A 12,939-nucleotide genomic window follows, 5' to 3' on the forward strand; every position below is an offset into this window, starting at 1 on the left:
GGGGGAGCGACCCACAGGTTGAGAATTGCTGCTCTCCACCTTGCTTTCTTTCAGATTCTAAGACATTTAGAATGGAATTTTCAAGGCAAAGGGGTAATTTGCAAGGGAAGTTTACAGAATGAAAGCTTCAACTATTCCATTTTTTTAAAAAACATGCAGAACAAAACTATTTTCACTGAAATCTAAAGTATGTTCTGGAACTAAACTTGCTACTTGGTGGCTACGAATGAATCTGAATACAAGGAAATATGTGAGTCTAAGCAAGAAAGGTTTTCTTATATGCTTCCTCATTCCAAGTCATCAGAATTTCATGAATTCTGAATTATAGAATTCTGTCTTGTATTCGGCAATGAGGTAACGCCAGCAGCATACAAAACCAACTTGCAAAACTCAGTAACCTTTCTATATACCAGCAACAAGAAAGATATCATGGGCAAACTTTCATTCCCAACAGCCTTAAAGACAATAAAATAAACAATGTGGTATGAGGACAAAAATCAACATGTTTTTAGACCAATGCAATAAAACAGAAATTTGACAAAGAGACTGAAAACATAGATTGTTACCAGGGAAACATCTCCAGAAAATGGTGCTGAGAAAACTGGATGTCCACATACAACATAACGAATTTAGAGCTGCATCTATAGCTCTGCAAAAATATTAACACCAAGTGGATCAAAGGAATCAATCTGACAGATGATATGCTAAAACTGCTAAAAGTAATCATAGTTATTACCCTACAAGATAAAGATGCAGAGAAGAACTTCTGAATAAGACTCCAGTTGCCCATGAAGGCCAACAATGGACAAATGGGACTTCATAAAACCGAAAGCTTTTGTACAGCTAACAAAACAATCAATCTATTGAAGAAGAAACATAGAATCTTTGCTGGCTATATACCTGCTGGAGGATTAATATTCAGAATATACAAAGAATTCAAGAGTCAAGGAAACAAATAGCTCAATTAAAAAAAAATGGGCTAGGGAATATAAGCAATAGAACTAATAAAAATGTTTATTATTTTTATCAACTAGGCAAATTCAAATTAAAACATCTTTGAGATTCATCTCACCCAAGAAAGAATGGTTGAAATCAACAAAACAGCTAGCAATGATGCTGGTGAGAAAGGGAAGCATCCTCGTTGGGAGCGCAAACTGGTGCAGCTACTCTGTAAATCAGTGTAGAGAATTCACAAAAATCTGAAGATAAATGTTCCCTATGACTCAGCTAGACTACTTCTTGGTATATGCCCACAGGACACGAGATCCTATTTGACTGGCAATTGTTCATTAACGTTCATTGTCACCCTATTCACAACAGTTAGGAAATGGAAACAGCCTAAGCATCCTTCAACAGTGGAATGGATAATCATAATGTAGTTTATTTAAACAATAGGATACTATTCATCTGTAGGAAATAATGAAATCATAAAAATTTCAGGTTAAATTTGAGTTAACAGACTTTAATAAGCATTGTGATATATTTACAGGCAGCTCTTTGCACTTTGCTGAACTTTGGCTTTTCAACATAACATCTCAGACATGGAGGTAGTTTATTGATTTTGATATCAAAGACAGACTGTTTTTCCTGCTAGGTCAGTTGCTTTGTGTCACTATACTTTTAGACATAGCTTTGAATCATATCTCATTCTGAAAACCTAACCTTTCAGAAATAGAAAAAAAATCCTTTTATCGTCAAGTCTAAATATTCTGTACAAGTAACCACAATAAGGTATTTTTGTGTAAGGTCCAAGCTTTTGTTTAGGATAAACAGAAACCAAAATAGCATCTGACTGTTTTTCAGGCTTCAAATCGAAGGCAAGAGACTCTCATAGCCTAGCAACTCTCCCTTGGTACAAAGGAAATGTGACAATATTCTCTTGACCACAGTTCTTCAGCTTAGCCACTGAGCTAAACTGAAGAAAATGCCTACACAGGACACTTTTAATTTATAATTTTATAATTTATAATTTTGATTATGCTACAGTGTGTGTGATCTTAGTATCCTTACATCTATTATATTCACCAGGAAAGAAGAAACATGGGATTAAGGACTCAAAAGTTGAGATAATAAACATGAAGACATTTCACTGTCTTGAATTTTCCTAAACAGAATTGATCAGAAGTGAAAATCATCATAATGTTTCAGTGTACTATCCCTTTGAGCAGCACAAAATTCAATCATTGTCTTTCCTAAAGTTTTTAAATATAAACACACACTACTATAAATTGTAATCCTTCATCCTGAAGGCATAGCAATCACTCAAGTAGTAGTTTTCAAGTTGCCCTCGATATCTGAAACAGCAAACTGGCATAACATTATATTTATTAAGATGTTAATCTGGCTTTCTGGAGCTGGAGAGATGGCTCAGTGTTAAGACCACTGACTGCTCTTACAGAGGACCGGGTTTGATTTCCAGCACCTACACAGTGGCTAACAATTTCAGTTCCAGGTGATCTGATGCCCTCTTCTGGCCGCTGTGGGCACTGCTTGAGCGTGTACATTGACATACAAGCAGGGAAACACCCATAGCATAAAATAACAATCAAAACTTTCAAGAACTGGTTTATCTTTTACAAAATAAATGTAAGGTCAAAATAAAAGGTATAATCTGTTCTGTTTTTATTTCTTTATAGAAGATTTTCTTCTTTCATACAATTTATTTTGATTATATTCTTTCCCCTCCTCCACAATCTACCAAATCCTCCCTATCTCCAACCCACTTAATTCATGTATTCTATTCCCCCCCTCTCTATACACACACACACACACACACACACACACACACACACACACACACACACACACACACACCAAATAAAAAAATGAAAAGACAAAAAACGCCAAACCAAACCAAAAGAACAACAAAAAATACAACCTATTTTGTGATGTTCAGATACTCCTGGTCATGAAGTCCGTCTTGGAGTGTGGCTGACCTACCCAGTGTTACCACATTGGAGAAAACTAATTTTCCCTCTCCAAGCAGGTATCAATTGTAAACAGCTTTTGGGTGAATGGTGGGGCTTTGTGCTCACTTCTCCTTTTCTGGGCTGGGATTTTTGTCTGGCTTGAATTTATATAGGACTTGTACATTTCATCACAGTCTTTGTGAGTTCCTATGTGCACAACTGTAAGATGACTCTTAAAAGATCTTATTAATAAAAACTAACCCGGAGCTAGGTATTGGGGTGAATGCTGAAAGATCAGAGAAACAGAACAGGCCGCATCCAACCTCACTTGGCCAACTAGAAGTCTCTGAGTCCTCATCTGAATGGATCTCAGCTGAAATGCTGCTAAAAGCTAGAAGCTTAAAAAGGCTAAAGTTCCCGGTCTTCATGCTTTATATACCTTTATGCTTCCTGCCATCATTTCCTAGGATTAAAGGCGTGTGTCTTTTCCAAGCAAGACAAGAGATCTCAAGTGCTGGGATTAAAGGTGTGTGCCACCATGCTTGACTCTTTTCTCAATGTGGCCTAGAACTCACAGAGATCCTGACGGATCTCTGCCTCCTGAATGCTAGGATTAAAGACATGTGCAACAACTGCCTAACCTTTATGTTTAATATAGTGGCTCTTCTGTTCTCTGACCCCAGATAAGTTTATTGGGGTGCACAATATATCAACCACACACAAGCTCTGTTTTGTCAGGAAGATGCTGTTTCTATGGAGTTGGACATTACCACTGTCTCTTGAAAAGGTTTTTCTGTCCCTTCTTCTGGCTAGGTTCCTTAGCCTCAAGGACAGGGTTTGATAAAGAGATTCCATTTAGAGATAAGAACTTTAAAATCTCAGATTCTCTACACATTGTCCATGTGTGGATCTCTGTAAATTCCTTATATTGCAAGAAAAACTTCTCTGAGGAGGTTGAGCATTAGGTACTGATCTCTGGGTCTAGCAATATGTTATTAGGACAATACGATGGCATTGCTCCAATGTTAAAGCAACTGATTTCCCTTGTAATGCCTGTTTGAAAAGAACAAATATACTCTCAAAAGATACTTGTGTCTTCTCCCCTCTTTGGCTATTAGGCTATTGAAAGAATGAACACACACACACACACACACACACACACACACACACACACACCAGGATCTTGGGGCTGAAGAAATGGAGAGATGGCTTAGCAATTAAGTGTTCCTGCTGCTCTTCCAGAGTGGTCCAATTTCATTTTCTACATTAAGTAGCTTCAGATCTGACCAACCCTCTTATGTCTTCTGTAGGCACACACACACATGTGGCAATACTCATATAAATACATACACATATACATAAACTTTCAAACAAGTCTAAAAATAAACTTAGGACTGAATCTTACAATGTAGCTTAGACTAGCTTTAAGCTTACTGAATAGCATAGGCTAGACTGAAAATTCTGCTCTACCTTCCCAAGTACAGACTTACACAAACGCATTAGCAAGTAAGTCCAGTGAATGTGAGCTTCAATGATATTTCTTAAGTGTCTGGATATATATTGTGTATGAAATAGATATAAATAATATTTTCAATAGAGCAGAACTCCCCCCCCCAAGTTTAAACAGTATAGCAGTATGACTTGTAAGAATAGGTCTTGATAAAAATTATGGTTTTTATTTTTACTACTGGACAGTACTGACAGCTCCTGGCAGCATGAGTCTGGGCTACAGAACTGATGTTCTCCAACTGCATCAGAAAACTGCCAGACATGCAGACCAGGCTTTTTTGTACTTTTCCATATTAGTGGAGATAGATGTCAGAGACCAGACAAAAGCAATGCATAGGGACAAAGGGCAATCAGTCATTTATATTGTATAGGAAGATTTGCATGTAGCCATAAGTAGTTAAAATATTTATGTATTGTCTACAGATGTTTTTAAAAAAATCTTCAGGCATTGAAATAATATAAATCTCAATTTTTCCCTTTTCTACAAAACAAACACTAAATATAATTTCTCACATGTGGCTGTGCTTTTTACTCTGCCTATTAATACTAAATGTCTTTTTGCTTGATTGAAGTCACAGCTGGTTCTATTATAGACCATTGCATGACTCAGAAAGAGTCTAAGTCAATAGTTCCTAGATAACTTGATGCTGGGAATAATAAGACAATAGTATATATTTATTTTTCTATTTATAAAGACTCAGTGTCTCCACCTAATTATTTTCCCAGAGTATAGATGGAATTCAGATCTTCAGACTAGAATGAGAAGCGTATCTGATATAGACCATCCACCAAAACAACCTGGTAAATTTCCATGGTAGAATGAACAATTTGTGCTGACTGTTCTCCAGGAGACAGAATAACATCTCCAAATCACTCTAGGGAAAATACAACTTTTAATTATCTTTCATGAATTTAAATGTCAAGTAGATGTATACTTTTTGTGATGTACTTTTTGTGAGTACAAAATTGAAAAGGAAAATGAAAAGGTATAATTGCTAATTTTTATTGCTTCTTGTTATTAATAGCAGTCACCAATGGACAATATGGCCAAGTAGATTAAAATCTTCAGCAAAATTTGCAAATGACTCTTTATTGACTGTTAAATTATATATTTATAGTTTTTCATCACCACTGAGTGATATTTTATTATATTCTCTAAAGACCATATTTCTTTTATTGATATGTGGTTTTATATATGTGCGTGTTTAAATAGATAAAAATGCTAGCTAGATCAAGACTGTTTACAATAAATTCACCTAGATATCATTTATAGAAATTTGTGGTAGGTGATCAAAGTGGGAATTCTGTATTTCTATTTAACTCTCCTGCTTTGAACACTGAAAACTCATATGCCTTTTGTTTATTGTTTTAAACAAATCCTTACTTAAATGCATTTATTGGAATTTCTTTGCCAACATAATAATTATTTCCATCCTGACCAACATACAGGATATTTTGCCATGACATTGGCTAACATTTCTTATCAATGCTAAAACATATACAGATTATATTAGTTAACTTCCTGAGGCTGTGATAAAGTACCCTGACCGAGGCAACCCAAGAAGGAAGTTTTCATTTGGGCTTACAATTCCAGAGGAAGAAAGGTCGGTCACAGTGAGGAAAGATGAAGGCAGGAAGGCGTGGCACCCAGAAGAGGAAGCGGAGTGCTCAAGCGCTCAACCATAGACTCAGTGAGAGTGGACTGGAAGTAACACGAGGCTTTCGTCTCACAGCCCAACTCCAGTGGTGCTCTTCCTCCACTAATGTCACACCTCTTACACATCCCCAAAGAGCATCACCAACTGAGAACCAAGTGTTCAAATATCTGAGGTTATGGAAGATGTTCTCTTTCAAACCATTCCACAGATAATTAAAATGGACAACTTTTACTGTGGGGTGATAGATTCATTTTCAAATAGTCCATTTATTAGAAAAAGAGGAGGTCCAAATGAAATTAATTATAACTTTTGAATTTATATTATTTTTTTTTATCAAATGTAAACATATGTTGAGTGATTACTATGTGCCAGAAAACACTTGAGTGCCAGATTTATAAGTGAAAAAGGAAATTGTAAACAGGTCATTTAAAGTTAGGACTTTCTAAATTATAGTTTTCAATTCCAGCACCACAGGAAACAATGCAGCGAGAACAGAGACAGCCCCTACCTTGTAGCACCCTAAGCCACAACTCCTGAAATCATAAAGTGCAACAAGTGACCCCAAACCAGATACATGACATGTGGGACTTAAGTCTCAGCTCAACTCAATGAGCCATACAGGCTAATTCGTCTGTGTATGCACATTTCCTAGCATTTGTTCAGTTCTGTCCATTGTAATGTTGCTACAGGAGAGATGGAAATGGACTAAAAGGACCCCTTCTTTCTAAAACTGTAAGTAAATTCATTTTCCTTTATGTCATTTTGGCTTTCGTTTCTTGTGGTTCCTGTAGGATCCAGATTCAGAAATCCAGTGCCTTCCTTCACTGGCAAAAATCTCTCCTCATGATCTTTGCATGTGATGTTTTATGTTTCCATCATTTTGAAAAATCTGCCTACTCTGGAATTAAGACTTTTAATAATGCAAAATTGTTAGAAAAGTGAAGATAATGTCACAGCTGTGAGACTGTAATGTAAAACCTCACTTACTTTAAAAAATACCTATCAAGAAAATTAAACCCTTAGAAATTAAGATTTATTTTGAGGACAAAATCCTCCTACATCTATAAGGCATGGAGCAGAATCATCAGTCTCAATTTTTTAAGTAAAAGTTTGCTATTTCTGTAAGGAATGTCACAGGAGTTTTGATCAAGAGTGTATTGAATCTGCAAATTGCTTTTGTAGGCTGTTCATTTTTACAACATTAATTCTACAAATCCATGAGCGTGGGATGTCTTTCTATCTTCTAATGTCTTTCTTAATCTTTTTCTTCAGAGATTTAAATTTTTCATTATAGAGATCATTCACCTCCTCAGGTATATGCCTAGATACTTATTTATTTTGAAGTTATTGTGGATTTGAGTGTTTCCATGATCTACATCTTCAGCATGCTTGTTATTGGTAAATAGAAACATTATTAATTTTAAAGTTCATTTTGTATTTTTCCACTTTGCTGAAAGTACTAATCATTTCTAGAAGTTTTCTGATGGCGTCTTAGGGGCCTTATGTATAATATCATATTATCTACCAATAGAGATAATATGACTTTCTTTTTCTATTTGAATCCCTTTACAAAAATCAGTTGCCTTTCTATACTAATGCATATTAATATCATATACTATTCTAATATATGCACATATATATATTATTAAAATGTATACCATAGTAAAATTATATATGTGAGTTTACTATATTTATATATTTGGATTTATGCCACACAGGTTGATAATGACCCCCTCCAAGAGCCATAGATCAAGCTAAATCTCCTGGGTTAGGCATGGAAAACATCCCTTTGACTTGTCCTCAAGGGGAGTCAAAGAGACTCCTGTAAACAGTAAAGGCTATTATCCTTAGTCTTAGTTGCCTCTCAGAACTTGAAGGTAAGACCTTCTTGCTGAATACAGCCCACACTTTGGCAATAAGACTTGGAGGAAGTGATTTGAAACTGACCTAAAAACTTCCCCACTGAAGTCTCATAGCATCAGAAGGTGCCATGCAAGTTTCCAAGGAAGAAAAAATCAATAGTCTTACCCAGCTGTAAAGTCATTGACTGGGCAGGCAAAATATCAGTGGTGCCATCGTGATACTTTTACCAAAGGGGTAACTAACAGCTGTATAACTCAACTAAAGGACCATTCAGTAGGAGGGAATTCATATCTGGTACAGTAAACCGAGCCAACTACCCATGACTAGAGAAATCATAGACTCTAGGGGAGACTCTCCTACTGCCATTTTCCTAAAAAATATAGTTTCTAACTGTATTCTAAATAATCATTATTAGACTCATAGACAAATATTGTTCTCATGCATCATCAAAGATGCTTTTGTATTTTGCAGCAGCCAGCAGATCTTATAGAGAATCTCAACTAGTAAAATGCAGAAGAAATTGACTATTGGGCATTTAACCCCATTTGGAACAATGTCAGCACAAACCTAACACTGAAGGCTCTGTGGAAGAGGGGAACAGGAAGATAGTAAGAGCCAGAGAATCAGGATGTGTTCTGTGGGTTGGTGTCTTCTAGATATGTTAGGGAAGCTGCATTTGTGAAATATAGCAATATGTTTGCTTAAACAAAACCAGTACAATGATACTATCAACTGACACATCAGCACACACAGAAAATTTTACAAGGTCCCATCCCTAAAGGAAAAGCTGCAAGCAATCAATGGCTTCAAAGAGTGTGAGAATCAGCTTTATCCAGCTATGAGGCCCTTGAAAGGTTATCCAATACCAAGAGATCAGTACTAAACACATATATGTAGGAGCAACACGAAATTGAATGAGCAAGACACATACACATTGTGTGACACTATTCCTGGGGAGATGTAATGATACTACCAAAGTTGTTAAACCAATGAATTTTTATTAGGACTACTTGTAGGAAAGAGGGGGAAGTGTAACTTGCAGGAGCAGACATGGCTCACTCCATGGTGACAGCTCATGGACACCCCGTATGTACTACACAATCTCCAGATAGCACAATAGGTTGGAGAGTGTTCTTGCTTGGTAGCTCAGTTGTTTCGAGCCTCTTCTAAGCAGCTTGGCTAGTTTTTTGCTTCCTTCAGGCAGCTCAGCTTGTCTGAGAGTCTTCTAGGAAACTTAGCTTGTCTGAGAATGTCCCTCAATGGTTCTTACTGCTTACATATGCTTGGGAAGGGAAGGGCCTGGTGAATATGACCAGTTTCTAGGACATCTTGAAATCATTGAGTTGTTTACTTCCTGAACCTTTATCACCTCCCCCTGAACATTGTGTGTTTTTAATGAGGTCCCTCCAAGATCTAATGTTTTGATCTTGGAGGAGATTGCTACAAAACACACACACAACCTCCCCCCCATATATGTGTATATATAATATATGTAAACATATACATATGCTATTAGATGTATGTATGTGATAATAATAATTATAGAATAGGTCATGAATTCGAAGGGGATTAAAGGAAAGGCCAGAAAGGAGTTGGAAGAAAAGTACTGAAAATAATATAAATATAGCATTCATATAGGAAAACCTATAAAAGAACAAATATTAAATAAGAAGATTTTTTTAAACTTTTAAAACATTTTAAAATTTAAAACTTTAAAAAATGCATTTATTATGTAATGCACAGTGTTTGGTAATGTCTATATGAAAACATGTATAAACACAATATATACAAATTGCATATATAGAATTATATTGCTACATGGCACCTGTCCATAGAGTTTTAGAATAACAAAGATAACAATGTTTCTATAGTAAGTAGCAGTTAATAAAAAATGCAAATGGGGAAAATAATCTATGACTTTGTGTGGGAAAAATAATTGTCCCTGCTATGAGCTTACTAGTATACCTTTGCTCATAGTTTTGGTAATATTGTCCACCTTATGCTCTACACTTTTTCCACCTGATTTGGATATTTAACTTGATAACCATATATAAACACTTCTGTTCAACTTTAACCAAGCTCCTGAACTTTTCCCTAAATATTTAATCCTTGAATGCATCCTTAAATTTGAATGTTCAATCCTTAAATGTATCCTCTTCAGTTTAAGGAGAGCTTCTGTCTTTAATATCTTGGCATCATATTAAATTCATTGCTTTCTCTACTATCCTATATTTCTGAAATAGAGAATATTTCTTGAAAGCATGTGCACATCTGACTATGATGCTGTCACTTTGAACTGAGCCTTTATGGTTTGTTTACATAAGCATGGTAGTTTTCCCATTGGTCTATGCCTCTTTGAATATCCCACAAGTGCCTTTTAAATGCAAACACTATGCTTTTCAACTGAAAACTACAAGGCTTACGGGGGTGTTTGTATTTATTTGTTTATTTACATCTCAACTCCAGTTTCCCCTCTACCTTCCCCCCAGCCTCTCCCCTCCCCTCTCCTCTTTCCCCACCATCCGTCTACAGTTTATGTCTAACTTTAATGTCTCCCACCCTCCCCATTACTCCTCCTTGTAATCATGCCAACGGCTTCCCTCCCCAGGCTCTCACCGTAGGGCATTCTCAAATGGCCAATTCTTTTTCCCATGACTTCTGTGGGTTGCACTAAGATGTAACAAAGCAGTCCTAAACTTTTATTTTTGCCTCCCTCTCCCAGTCATTTCTCTCACCTTATAGGGACTCATCCTTTTTACAACAGTGATATCAATGAACATGTTAAGTGGAAGGGGAAAAAACTCACTGGGTCTTATCACTAAACAAAGAACTACAGGCAACTATTGACTGCAGGGAGAAAAAATCCTTTCCCACGGATAATCCTTCTTATTGGTTGTCCAATACACAGTGGTATGCTTTGGAACAATATATAATCCAGCAACGAATAGGGACTCAACATATTGCAATTATATGAATTGGTACATACACATACATAGATATGTATATATGTTATATGTATGTATCAATAATGATAAAAGAAAAAGAGGCTATCAACTTGAGAGTGAGAGGGCATGGCAGGGGTTCCAGGGAGAGTAGCTGGGAGGGCCTGGAGGGAGGAAAGGGAAAGGAAAAAGTGATATGGTAAAAATGGATATGGAACCTACAACCTTATAAGCTTCACACACACACACACACACACACACACACACACACACACACACACACACACACACGTATTTAAAAGAGTTTATTTGAGTCATACTTCATAGGGGATAACTCTCTATTGACTCTATTGCTGATGGTTTCCTTGCTGTGCAGAAGGTGGTTACTTTGTCAGAGTCCTGCTTGTCTAATTCTGGTTTTGTTGCCTAGGCTTTTGGGACACATCCAGCAACAGCAACAACACTCTGCTTGGATCATTGTCACTCACTAGCTTCCCAGTTTCCTTTTAGCAGATGTTATTTTCAGACATCAGGTTTTCATCTGGTGAGATACATCGGTGTCGTTTTATCCTGCTTGTGGATTTCTAGCTCCCTTGGATGCATTTAGCAAAGTATTTTGTTCTCTGTTACTATAGTTACAGTTATTTACTATATAATTATTATATACTATATAGTCACTATACATTATAGTAACTATGGCAACGTTATTTCCATTGATAATTGAATGCCTTATCTTATATGATTTTGTACCTTTCTTATAAAGACACACATTTTGGGGAGCTTCAAGTATAAAATGGATTGAATCTGAATAACTATCTTCTCTCTATCAAGTAGTGAATGCTGTACCAGATTTAAAATATGTTTAAAAGTTTCTTACTCTTATCCAAATTCAGAACTGTGGTGTTTTAAAGTCAGTTTCTTGTTCATTGCTCTCCCAATTCTGGATGTCCTTCCATGAGCTCCTTGTCATAGGTGCCTATTCTTCCATGGCTTCTGATAGTCTTTAGAAATGACAAACTTCAACATTATGAAAGTCTTCAGAAAATGGTACAATTGCCTAGAAATTGGATATACGATTACTTATATTCTTGGTTGTGAGTCGGCATTTCACAGCTGAGTCCAGTCCAGATAAGATTTCTTATCTCTTTAGCAACATGTCTAACACATAACACAACACCTACACAAACAAACACATATGTAATGTTCACATATATGAATGTAATCTATTATTTTTATTTTTATATATTATCTATAAGTCACATTTAACTGAGGAAAAAGTAACATTGTGTTACTTTTACAAATCTATGATTATACAATTCTTTTGAAAATCATTACTTTGACTCAGCTGAACTATTGAATTCTAGAACCTAAACTGAAAAAATTAATTTATTGAAAGCTCAATGTGAGTTTCACAAGTGATTAGCTTAAGTGGAATTCTGAAGAAGCATCTGCTTAAATAAAGCCTTAAAAGATTGTCTTATGATAGATAATTTTTCTTGGTAGGACTCATATAATAGGTTTATCTTATCCAACTTAATGAAAATTGAAAATGTCATCCCAAAAGCTGAAAATCATTATATTGAATTGTTAACCCCTGTTATTATAACTGGAGTGATTTTATATTCCAGAGTTTTAGTTGAAACTTCATGCAAGAAAATGTGGTTATCTGCCACTGCAGATTTTATATTGCTATTTGAATATCTACCTTTAATTTATGTTTCAATAGTCCATTAGAACATGAGTACCTATTTGAAATTGGCCTACATTTCTTACAGAAAATATTTTTCCACTCTATTTTGAGTTGTATATTATTGCCGGGTATAGCTTATATTTTTTCTCTCTGTGTATGTGATATTAAAAGGTGTCATGACCAGACATACAATAAAACATACCTGGATTTTCATCACTCAGTCGATGGAGGCAGGAAACAGTTCAAGGTCACTCTCAGATAAGAGTTTGGGGTGAGTGCCGTCATGGGTTCCATGAGGTGTCTCAACAACAACAACAAAAACCCCAGAAAGCCATAAAATAGACATTATGTTTTAAAAGTATTGTTTG

This window comes from Peromyscus leucopus, chromosome 17, assembly GCF_004664715.2.
Source record: "Peromyscus leucopus breed LL Stock chromosome 17, UCI_PerLeu_2.1, whole genome shotgun sequence".
NCBI classification, from domain to species: domain Eukaryota; kingdom Metazoa; phylum Chordata; class Mammalia; order Rodentia; family Cricetidae; genus Peromyscus; species Peromyscus leucopus.